This window comes from Cinclus cinclus, chromosome 2, assembly GCF_963662255.1.
Source record: "Cinclus cinclus chromosome 2, bCinCin1.1, whole genome shotgun sequence".
Taxonomy (NCBI): Eukaryota; Metazoa; Chordata; class Aves; order Passeriformes; family Cinclidae; genus Cinclus; species Cinclus cinclus.
The window spans coordinates 6,454,927-6,468,312 of NC_085047.1; the positions used below are offsets into that span (position 1 = coordinate 6,454,927).

The 13,386-nt window shown below is 38.3% G+C and overlaps 1 protein-coding gene across 3 annotated transcripts in view; it reads right to left on the reverse strand.

Annotated features, from left to right (window-relative positions):
* Window positions 1-13,386, reverse strand: part of CADM2 (cell adhesion molecule 2) — a 159,275-nt gene that overhangs the window by 85,018 nt on the left and 60,871 nt on the right. The window lies entirely within an intron of this gene.

Genomic DNA, 13,386 nt, shown 5'->3' on the forward strand with positions numbered 1-13,386 from the left:
CATACCAGCTACAGGTAAGAATTATGGCATGGGGCTTTTTTTATATATAACCTTTCATGATTCAGCAGACCAAAGGCAAAAGTTCCACTGAGTGATTCTGTTTCATCCATCTTTCTAGGATTTGGGCTCATCTCATCTCACAAGCCAGGGAAACCCATTCCAAAGCTTTGGGAAGATTTATCTATTCTTGATCAGGCTCTGTCATCTTCAGCTACACACAAAATCAGTAAACATATGTGGAAAATTGGTACCAGCTTACACCAGTGAAAAATCTAAACTGATGCATGAAGAAACGGAGCATTTGGGCACTTGACTTTTGCTGTACTTTTAGCAGCAACTAATGGCAGCATCCATACTTTGTGGAACTGCATTACTGATTGATTTAATCTCTTTGAAGCTATTTTCAAAATAAAGGTGGTTCTTATCAGTCATTAGACCTTTGCTCTTAATCAGATCTTCTATGCTTAAAGGTGAGTGTGTTTGCTTTCAGAATGTACTTGTTTTTACACTGCTTGAAGTAAAATAGACTTCAGTATATATGTATATTATTTTATAAATATAAATAATCAAGCCTTTATAATGTTACAAGCAGGATTAAATTCCTTCACATAAATTTACTCACATAAAGTAATCACATGAAAGTTGCTGGAAAAATTCATCATGGTAAGTTGTATCATGTACAAACCCTTGACAAACACAGTGTAAAAATGGAAAACTGAATGCATAAAAGCAAACAAATTTGTTAAGATCATGAAACAGGCCAACAACCGAACCAGACAATTAATCTCTACTAGTTTCTTCTCAGTCCCAAGATAGTAAAAGTGTAATTTGGCCTATTTTTCAACTGTATCTTCAGAAGTCCTTGGTCCCGTCAGTTCTGAGCAATACTTTTCATGGAACTCACAGCTCTGGCTGAGTCAGTAAATCAGAGTATAACCCTTTTAATCCTAGGGCATTAATCAGCAACAGGTGCTTAGGAATAAGCACATGAAAAATCATTTTGTGAGCAAAGGGGTAGAATTATCATGAGGTTATGGTAGGAACATGCTATTTTATCAAATAATCCCTCCCTAATGTAATCATCTTCAGTCAATGTAATTACAGTCACAGGAACAGAAAATTAGACTACCTTTCTTCTTGGGCAGATGTTAGGGTGGGTGGAGCACATATATTTCATTGACACTTTTAAGAAACAGTGGTTGGAAGCAGTAGAATATTCAGGAGTAGGAATATTAATGATCTTGTAGTCATCAGAGTTCCATGAGTGCTGAAAATGTTCCTATGCAAAGGACCATGCAGCAGTCTTTCCTCCAGGTAATTGTGATATATGTATTACTTTAGCTGTAATATAAACTTCTTGCCACTAGGTTTCTCTACGCATTTTGTTAAAAGTTAAATCTCAGCCTTCATTGGAGTTCCAGTGAAAGGAGGATTAACAGAAAAAATCTTAGTGGTTCTCCTCTGCAGAAATTTACACAGGAATATTGTATCAGATGTAGAGATCCAAGTCAGGGGTCCTAATTTGCAAATTTTCTGCTGAATTTTAGATTAAAAAAAATGAAGTAAACGCATTAACTTACTATGAAGTTTAAATTTAGCACCCCAAATATCTTTCAATGTGGCAGAAACTTCAGAAAGCAGAGCAGAACAAGGACACTTCCTTCTCTTCCCTCACAAGGATAGAATTACTAACCCCAAGGGTCCTGTACTTCAGCACTCTACATCTTAGAGGTCTGCTCTACCTCCATGTCTCTGGAAGCCACTTCTGCACTCCCTCACTTAGACATTATTTGATTTTTGTGAGAAGAGGTAATCAATCCATCAAGATCAGTTATTAGACCCCATGCAGTGATTTATGAGAAAAAGAGGTTACTTACTCCACTGAGTACTGAAGTATTCGCACTATGCTGATCAGACCCAGTAAAATACTTATTTGGCAGTAATTTAGAGATTACAACATTCAACCTCTGAAGTTCATGGATTATGGGTTTGGTCTGGTTCAGAGTGCAAGGACGTCCCATACAGCATTGGTCAGGTTCTGTCCTGTATGCATGACACATATCATTGTGATATATGCTGCCTAAATCTCTCTTAAATCATAAGGGATTCTGTACTTATTTTTTTTTTTTCTTTTCTTCCTCGCCCCCCCCACCAATGTCCTACTTAGTCTTGAAAGTTCAAACCAGTGAAAAGAGCTAAAGCTTGTGAAAATGGTAGGAAAAAAGGAGGAACAGCTGGTCCAAAATTTGCATGTGATGAATAAAAACTTACACCTCTACACAATGTATCACTAAAACAAATATATTAAGCCTCCAAAACAAGGCTCTCCTAACTGATTCCTTTCCATGCAGCCAAATTGTCAGGCGCCCATCTCAAAAACAGGGCAGAAACAACCCTGTCCCTAATTGGGTTATAAATAATTGAAAGCAGCTGATTAAAATAATTTGACCCTAGGCCTCTGCTGGAATATTTTGATTCCGATGCATCTTTCCTTTGAAAGTGATTACCTCTCTGTAGTTTATGGTACAAACGTCTCTCCAGCTGCAGAAGAAGCCGAGTTTGCTGTAAATGAAACCTGTGATCCTTGCTGGATTTGCTGTTTGAGTGCAAATTGTGTTAACAGAAAAAGGAAAGACATGGGGAAGATCCAGGGAGGGGCAAACACTTCCCTGGCTGTATTTGCCAGGGGAAGCAAATGCTCACAATACTTCAGCATCTGCTACAAATGTTACTTAAAATCCTCCTGCTAAAAGCATCGATACTGCCTCCTTATTTAATCTCTTAGGATGATGGTTTTAATTACCTTTTGTCACTAGAAATTTTCTCCTATATTTAATGATTTAAAAAGCCCTGAAAGTGCTGCTAGTAAGAAAAGGCTTTGTTTAACAACCTAGCTGAGCATTGGATCCAACAGTATGGAATATGATGAAGGAGCCATCCAGGAAGAGAGCTGTGCTTGTCTTCCCACCCACTGTGATCAGTGAGCATCCCATGGATGCCAGGTTTTACATTCCTGGACCCTAAGCAACACAGGGAACACGTCTTCTTAATAACTTGCCAGTTTAGAATACACTCAGTTGAGCTCCAGGCAGCCCAGATAAGACACACAGACCTTTTCCATGGTGTAACATCCATGGCATGGCTGCCAGATCATCTGGTAAGGAAAAGGATAACCCCCACCTTGCTCCCATTACCCACTGACTGTTTCCAGACTACTCCAAATTCTGAATTAATCACTTAATCTTGTGCAGCAGCACCTCCTGCCTGGATCTATAATACTCAGATTTAATGATCTGCCATTTTTAATAAATATATTTACCTTTGGGTTGTTTTGTGGGTTTTATTTTTGTTTTTTTGTTTTCTTTGAGCGCAAACCACCATTTCCTTTTTGTACCAGAGCGCAAATTACTATAACTGGTTCATTAAAACACATTTTTCTTCTTACAGGTTTAGCTAAATTATGAGCTACCAACAGCATGTCTTTCATTCATGGTTTTATTTTATGACCACAAACCTTATGAATACTGAAAAGCTTTAATAAATTTCTCAGATATTTTAGCGTGGCAGTGAACAACAACAGTTCTGGTGCTGTCATTTTAAAAAATGTTATAAAAATCTAACAGTCTGATAATAAAAGATTATTGCTACCTGGTAATAAATGGCTGCCAGATGATAAGATTTAAAAAGTTTTTCGTGAGAGACTAATTCATTTATTTTCTACCCATTTTTGTCTGCTTTTTCAAAATGCATGTTTGTGAAATCTATTTATGTCACAGCCTTCTACATTTTTCATTGCACTTTTATTCTCTCTTATTTCCTTGGAACCTTTCCATCATTTCCAGATGCAAAGATAAAATAAGCAGATACCTCTGAAAATGATGATGTATCTACTTTCTAAATTAATTAGCACTGGAGTAAGCACAGGACAGCTTCAGGAACTTTTTTTTTTTTTCTTCAGAAACCATGAGATTATAATTTTCGTACACGGGTAGCAATTACAAAGCTCATTGAAAATTCTGTAGTCCTACATAATTTCATTCCTATTTCTAAAAAAATGTAAGAAAATAAGCTTAGGAAAGAAGAGACTTTAAAAGCAAATTCCAAGGACAAACCACTCTAGTATGCATAAAAATGAACATCAGATTGGATATCCCAAATGAGACGAGAAAGAGGAGAGAGGAGCACTTTAATCAGCTCTGTGCAAGTGCTCACCATTTTTAATAGCTTTTACACTTACCAGCTGTGCATCCTACAGCTGTGAATCAGCATTTCCCCAAATTTGGCTTATTTTGTAAATGGCAAGCAGCATGGCTTCTACTACTGCCTTGAATGAGCACTTAGGTGAAATCTGCCTTGGAAACTTCACAAAAGTAGTCTGGCTGATACAGTAAGTTTGATGCTCTGCTGCAGAAAACAATGAAGAACTAACTGCTTAAATGGATGAGAGAGAAAAGAAAAATCAATATTATGTATCTGAACAATTATTTAATCAGTAATATTTGTGGGTGAGTCAATCTAGTTCAAGCAATTGTGCCATGACAGTGGTGTTTTATTACAATAAAAGTATTCAACAACACTGTGACATGGAGCTTTATGATAGTACTTAAATACTTAGGTTTGATGGAATTGGATACTTGGTACCATATCCTCCTGGATATTCCAATGTCTTCTTTTTATACTCCTTTAAAACTGCTTTAAAGTTGAGCAGGACCAGAAACAGCATATGGTCCCTTTGTTACCTGAGATTCTTTGATGACTATTGTGTCATCCTTAATCTCATCTGGTTTATTTTAAAATGGTTTTTGTTGTAAGAAAGAGTAATAGCTTGTAACAGAAGAGTATAAAAACACTCTCCTGGATGAAAAAACAAGAAAGTGAATGTCAGTGCGGGGGGAAAGAAAGATTGATCAGTCAAATATTCCCTCCTGACACTCGTATTACACGAGTGCCTGAATTTGAGCACCAACCTGGCAGGAAACCATTTACATTACTAATTCTGTGGGCATTGATTATGTGGTACTTTGTTAAAGACATCCATTGGACTTGTTTCAGCACCTCACCTGCTGGTCATGCCAGGCTCCTTCACCACAATTACCAAAGCACAATAACGCAAGTGAAGTGTGGTACTACATAACATGTGGCCTGGGGTTTTTGGGAGGGGGAAAAAGAAGCTGGAAGTAGAACACCCAAGCTCCACAGTCTCCCCCCCCACACTCCATTTCAAATGTTTACCACCTTACCCTGCTTTTGTCACCTAATGTGTTCGTTGATCATTCTTACCTACTTTGTGCTTGGCCTTAAAACAGGCAGAGATCAATGGGAGCACATCAGCAGCCCCTGCTGCATTAAGTGGAGGACAGAGTGGCACTGTCACCCCAGCTCTGAGCGTGTGCCCCTCCATGGAGACAGCACCAGGTAACAGCCACTCCCCTTCACATGGCTTTGCAGAACGAGTCACTGGTTTCTGAATTATGTATTAAGCCCCCCACACACGTGAATGATATGGTAGAAACAATATTTTCTTTGCAAATCAGTTCTGTTTTCTCCAGTGAATGCAAGCGATGAAGCTTAGTTTTACAACTTTCATCTTGCTTAATTATTTTTGTCATGCCACTTCTTCAGAGTAAACAATCTGTTCCATTTAGCATCTCCACTGCCTTACACTGTGCTCTTTCCAACTTACTTATGTTTTATCTCACTTTTGCTGTTAGGAGAAGGAAAAAAAGAGAAAACAAAAAGAAAAGTCCTCTGCCTAAACCACATAATAAAGAAATGCTGAACTTTGAGAGAGTGCATGACCTTTCAATATAAATTTATCTTCTGTTTCTCAGATTCTTTTCTTTAAAGCCTTCATTGTTCTGTTGTGTCTTAAATTATCTTGAATACGACTTAAAAAATGTAGCACATATGGAAGCTTCAACACTGTTGAAGGCATTAAATGAGAGCTCTGGATGCTCAGCATTCCCAAATATCTCTTCAGTCCTTTCTCTGACATTCATATCAAATTTTGGACATTATAGAAGTTTAGTCCATATAAAAATAACTAAGCAGTAGCACCAGGAAATGAAATTTTGACTTGCTTCTTGAAAATATACATCCCACCATCATGAATGGCAAAGTTCTCTTCCTTGGGAGATTCTGGTAATGATTTCTCCATATGCTTTTTTATCTTTTCCTCCAGACTGCCTCACCTGCTTGCTAGTCTTTGCTACTTTTAATATTATTGAACCCTCCCTCCCAAACTTCCTTTGAAATCTTCTGGAGCCCTCTCTTAGTCACACAACAAGCACATGAAATATCCTGCCCACACTGGATTTCAAAGTTTTTATGCAGAGTAGACAAGCCACCCTGTGGACTGTCTGCATAAGATTTTACAGAGAAATAAATTAGGTTATATTTCACTTGTAAACCGTATTTGAACATAAGCTTCCAGATGGTAAAGGTCAGGATTGTACATTAACCCTTTGAACTGGATACCCCCTTTGAAAGCTGAAAGTTTGGCACTAAATGGGCTTACAAGTTTATGAATTGTTTTGCATTTAAATAGTGGATTTCTTATTTTCATCCATCATTAACCTAATTGATCTCATTTAAACATGCAAATTGTAGCAGTGAACTTTCCTGTATCATCCCTTACTATTTACAGTAACTATCCTTTAAGTTTCAAGCATTCACCAATATGAAAAGCTTAAAAAATATAACTGTACTAATTAACACAGTGCTTACATAATTATTGAGCTATATAATTAACTTCTTACTTAATTTTCATTTGACATGAAGAGATGTAGAGTACTGAAACTGTAGCTTTTAAATATCATTCCTATTATTACTCTTTTATCTGCATCTTACACTGGTAGGTATAGAAGCATCCCTCCTTTAAGGGAGACAGAATGGAAAGCTGGTCATCAAAATATTGTATTGAGATATATTTATTTTCCATATTAACATCCACAGGGTGAATTCAGGAACAAAAAACAAAACCCAGACCTGTTTGGGTTGGTTGAGGGTCTCAACATGGATGAGTCTTGTGTGGGAACCTGAACGTGTAAAAAGGATAAACTTTTATAAGAGAGAGTCAGCTAGAAGCCACTGGAATTCTCTCCTTCTCAAGGTCTCAACAATCCACAGAACATCCTCAGTGAAAGAGAAAACAGGAACAGAGCTCACAGAGTTGATCTCTACAGGATGGGAACATCGGTCAAAGAGACAGCACCACCCTTTCAGAGTCAAGGAGCCATTTATGGAAACATCCATCTCTTCCTCATCAACTTCTAGAGCACCTGAACAGCTTCCAGGTTTTCACTGAACTCAAGGACATGCCTGCTTGCTTACAGAGGTTGTCTGTGACCAGAGGCAGAGGCTTTGTGAGAGACCAAGGTCCTGTCTGCACATCAGACAGAAAATATGGCCCCCTTTTGCTTCTTAAGATGGAACAAAAGTTGGCTTCAATCAGTAAGACCAAGCTTCAAATCTTCAAATACTGGCATCCTTCCTATCACAGTTCCAAACCACTCAAATTATACCATGATAAAATGGTTATAGGAAGAGAGCAAATTGTGCTAGTTTGGAATGGAGAACTAAAAAGCCCTGGATGTGGAAATCTCAGATGAGTTATGAGGTATTTTTTTGTTGTTGTTGTTTTTTTGTTTTTGGTGACTCTAGAGAACTATGCCCCTGGCAAATCCAGATCTTTTCACTGTATCAGAAGTTACTGGAGAATTGCGTGGTTAAACTCATTGACTGAAGTTATCATTACACAGACATTTTCTCTCTTGGCAACATCAAAACAGGTTTCAATTCTCACAAGAATTGAAACTATTTTGACTCCTGACTCAACACACAGGCTATTTGCTTGAGTTCACCTCGTATTTTGGGCCCTGCTAAAAAAAAGAAATCAAAGACAAATAGGAAGGCAATGCTATGACACCTAATTATCCTAGTTTACAAAGCATTTTCTGACTCTGGGGATGTATACTTCTTGGCAGACTGTCCATACAAAGACTGTGGCATGTGCAATCCCACCAAATGTTATCAGATTTTACTTCCAGCCAGTGTGTCTGTCGGGGTGTCACTCAGTGTAATGAAAAGATGGTCATTCTCGTTTGCTTGTGACCAACAACTCTGTTGACGGATCAGAAACCAAAAGAGATCAGCATCAGTGAAAGAAATTTTTTTTTTAGCTCATATTTTCTTCACTTCAGAAAAATATATTCTCTGCCTAGAGAGTAAAAGCTACTTCCAAAAGATTGGAGATGTGTCCTTGTTCTTAAAGCATAGGTGCCACTTAACTAAATAACTTCAAACAAATGAGAAAAGGCGATATGCCAAAGTGCAAAAGCAAAGATGTTTTTTTAAGTACAAAATTGGGGGAAACAACTAAAGTAAGTAAAAAGAAAGATGCACATGAAGAGAAAATTACAATCAGCTTCAAAAGGACAAATGGTCGCACAGCTTAAAGAAAATGAATGTGTGACACATATTTTACTCAATTACAGTACAGAAGGACCATATGTAGGCAGCAGGGAAAATTTTTCCTTTCCTCTCTTATTTTATCACAGCTAAGAAGTGTCCCATTTTGTGTGCTTTTGCATAGGCACACATCTGCCCTTTCTGAGCTACAACAAGTCAGCAAGTCTGGGTAGAGAAGAGCCACTAACACATTTTACATGTGATTAATTGATTAGAATTGAACATTAAGACTTAAGGAAGACAGGGGTTTTTTGCCTCTCTATACTGTTCTGATGGGCAGCTCTGAGTCTTTTAGACATTCATCAGGCACAGAGTCTAGCACCCAATGCACAACCCTTTTCTTGCCTCTTTTAGAATGCCTTGTTTCATGAAGTGCTACATGAACGTGTAGTACGTAATATACTACATTAAATATATTTTTATATGTACACACACATTTTTATTAATTTCTGTTCAGAACGTGTATGCTAGAAACTGTTCCAACAAAAACTTGAAAGCAGCCAATCAGAAAAAAATTAGCTAAACCCTCCTAGTGAGCATCAGGGAGCTTAGCTCTTTGATGAAATTACTGTGCTTACACCAGCAGAAACTCTGAATTCCCTGGGCATCAGGGAAGCCTCCATTTGTTGGTACATCAGGAGTGAGAGGGGCAGCGTTGTCAGACACACGTGCACACGCAGACACCCCGCGCTCTACACGGCGTGCGTGCTCCGACCTGCAGTCTACTGCACTCTCAGAGCTTTGTCTGCTTAATGCAAAATCAATACTTTTATTTCCAGGACAATGATTCCAACATTCTCATGGAATAGCTGCCTAATTCTAAAGTCAAGCCCGGATGTTCATTGAAAAAGAATCTAATAGCAAGCCCACAAAAGAAGAAGCGTCCTATCACACAGATATGTTGGAATAGCCTGTGGAAGCAAGTTAGCTGACAGATTTGTCAGGTTGACAATTCACTGCACATCTCTGTCTGCCAATGTAGGACTTACTCAGAATTGCCTCTCCAGACACTTCTTTACATAACACATATTTAACTTATTAGTGCTGCCATTTGGGAGTGTGGTCAGCTTTTGAGCAAAATCTCACCGAGTCCATTAGCATGGATCGCAATTGCAGCTGCCATTTTTGAAGCACAATGATTAGGACTGAAGTTCAAATGATTTGATTTCACTTTAAGGCTTCAAAAGCAGCCTCTGGGGTAGATTTACACAATTAATTTTTACTGAGGTCTGCTGGGTAATTTACTGTAGAGAATCTTCACTAAGCTAAGGTAATTACCACTGGGTAATTTTATGGCACTCTGTTCAGTATGAAGCAACATGTTGGCTGGTTTCTGCTCAGATAAGACCTGGAAGGAAGAAGAGATGCTGCTTTTGGGGGTCACAACATGTCTGCAACACTGAGGAGGGATGAGAAGAATTCACTGACTTCCCAGATGTGGACCAGAAGTTGTACATGCCCTCAAAATATCTTTTCAGGACCGCACATAAGGACTTAGACAATCTCTTGAACATTGTACTGAGAAGCTTTCAAAATTGAAGCACTGTACCCATGATTCTTTAATACAGGAACAAAGAATGCATTCTTTGTTTAGTCTGAACACAGAAGTAAACAACGAGATTAAATATCCCTTTGAGATTTGTATTTATCACTTACAAGAAGCACTTCCTAATAATCAGTGGCAGCTAGGCTGACAAGCAAACTTCAGAGCAAAGCCAGAGGGGATACAAGTCTATTTTAGGTTTGCCATTGACAGTAGGGGTCAGAGGAAAATAAACTCAGCAAGCAGTGTCATGCTACCACAAACCTCTGCTGGCCAAGCAGAAACTAAATTACAGACAAACCTTTCAGCACAGCAGAAAGACTTGGGCAATTGGGCTGCCCTGCAGTGCACAGAGCTCAACACACAGATGAGGGATTAAGCGCCAGTGAGACATGACATAAATTACACACAAATAAATCAAAAGATTGGAGGAGCTAATTACCCCGTAGTCTGGAATGGGGGTATGTTATGCTTTCCCCCGTTATTTTAATGTTTCAAGTTTGCAAAGTTAATCTGTGAAGCCCTGCAAAAACAAAGCTTGACCACAGTCTCCCTCAAAATAATAATATAGGTAATCTCAACTACCTGACTGAACTATAAGAAGGAAAGAGAAGCAGAAGGACTTAGGCACTATTCCTATCACATACACATAAATACAAATAATAGAAAATAAAAATACTTTGAGTGTAAAAGTTTTGTCCTCAGCTTCATTTCCTACACTCTAACACTACTGGGAAAGCTTATTTGATTTCTCTATCACAATAATAAAACATAAGATTTGTGTAAGGGGAAGAAGAGGAAATAAACGTATTCTGTATCTGATGGCTTTCATTTTGTTAAGTTTAATTCCTACTAAAGTTGATGATAAAAGCAGCTGTGTGGACTCATAAGTAGTTCTATCTACATCTCTCTGTGGACTAATTACAAATACCTGTTTCATACAGTTCCAGCATCTAAGGCAGATTTAATTTTATTCTATCTTTCACTAGGCATATATCAAAACCTATAATTTCATTCCATTATTTTGCTTTTCTTTTTCTCTGCCTATCATCCACTGGATGCAAACACAACCCTGTCATTCCTACTTTTCTCTTCTACTTTTCTTTACCTTTTGGTTTGTTTGTTTATTTTCATGGATCCACAAATGTTTTATCCATTGTCAGGGGCCAGCTGCTTGAAATAAAGATGGCTTTTCAACTTTCAAGCATAATTATAGAGGGCAGAAATGCCTAGACAAGTTTTTTTAACTTATTCCTTTGCCCTTTTCTTCTAATTTGTGATGGTACACTGGTAATTCACGAGGAGCATCCATGTACCACAGGTAAAACTTTTCATATTTCAGAAGGTGTTTGAAACTCAAGTGCAGTTCTGGTGAGTGGTGCCTCATCTCTGTACATTCATTCTCTGCCAAACTGATGCTCACCCATACTGTTCTGCTTCACCATTTCAAGAGACTTGCTTATTCTCTCACAGTTGTCTGCTAATTTTATAGATCTCTGGGACATTAAGGGTATGTGTAGGCTCCAACCACACTAATTTGCTTAGAGCCTACAGGCTGTCAGATTAACAAATTCTCCTGACTTGGAGGTCCCATCATTCATCAGTTTTGCCTGCACTGTTTTTGCCCGGCTGCAAAGTGTCATTGAGGATATATGTTGGATCAGCTTCCAAAGGGACCTGTGAGCATGATTCTTGTTAATACAAACAGGATGCCTTTTATATGTTTGAAATGTTATGGACTGATGGAAAAAAAAAAAAAAAAAAAAAAAAAAAGAAACAAACAGCTTGCAGTGACTGCAGTAATATCCAGAGCAATGGTGAGCAACACAAGGAAAATAAAATCAAGGAGCCCAGTTTCAGTAATTTACTCCATTTGGAGTATTTGGGATTGCTCCACTGAATCATTTCACTCCTCTTTTTCCTTTAAGGTTCTTTGATGAACCATATAATCATTCCTTGAATATTCTTCTCTTTTATAAAGTTTCCTTTCAAAAGTTGAAAAAAAATTGATCAGCATTAAGATTTCTGAGTATGCTGACCATGGAAATGCAGGCAGCAAGAACAAGGACAACAAAAGACTGTTCTTAGTCTTTTCATGGATAACAGAATGCTTCTTTCTTCACAGCTTTAAATGGTACTTCCACTCTCTGCCTTAAACTTCAGCTTCTTTTGACACATTTATCACTTCTCTTTCCATGTATAATGATTCTGTACCAGTGCTGGAGAGTATTAAATTGATTGGTGGAAAATTAATGGAGCAAGCAGGAATGATAGAGAACAATTACTTCTGCATTATGGCTTTTGATAAGCTGGCAGTCTGAGAAGCACTAAACAGAGCACACCAGTAAAGGAAATGCCCAGTGCAGTCTGACCTTGTTAGACAATTTCAGTGAGGCCAGAGGAGAGGCAGAAGGGTCTTGTTCAAAACTTGGAGAAACAAGCATAGAGGAAGATGCACCTCACTGCTACTTAGCAAGGCAGTGTCTTGCTGCAAGGGTGCAAACTGGAAGGAAACAGCAATTATTCAGGAGGTTCTATATACAAGAAGCCACAAAAAGGCTTTTTTTGCCTTATGATGTTCATGCAACCCAGAGCCCTGCCTTTACTTCCAATCCCATTACATTACATTGCAGCTGATTTAAATCCTTTCTTAGCTGTCTGGTTTCTGTATCTACTGTTCCATTCAGGCTGGTTCATCTCCTGAGGTGCTGACATCTTGAACAAGGCACTGAAGAAAGAGCAAAGAATTTGGAATGTGAAGGCCTGGGCAAATTCAGTGGTTTATGGCTGTGCAATTTAGAATTCAAGGCAAGAAAGTTGTTAGCGTTTCATGTCTCCAGCACAGATGCATTTGAATATATTAGGAGAGGTGTTTAATAGCCATTTGGTGAAGAAAGGCCCTGATCTCCCTCAGTAAATTGATGGCAAGAATGTTTCAGAAGACATTTTTATCACATATGCTAATCCACATTCTCTTCATTTTCAGACTTTTTTGCAGATGGCATTTTTAGCAAAGTTGTCAGCTTCTGTGCACAGAATGCTTTTGCCTTTCCTGCATTTTACATGTGCTTCAAGTCTTAGATGCTTATAGAAATATCCCTGTTTAGAAACAAGTTACATATGGCAGCAATCCTTGACATGGTTCCTAAGGAACTTGTTGCAGTCACTGAATGCTTCAGGGACAAACTTGTCTGGTTTATAATGGGTTGATTGCACCTGCTCTAGAAAGAGATTCATGAAAGGTTTTTCCCTTCCCCATGCCTGACATTTTGCAGATGCCTGTTGTGGTTAGCTAAGCAATGAGATGCAAAAGTGTTCTCCAGAAAATCAAACAGCTGGACCCTGGAAAATGGTGGATATAATACAAGTGAAGA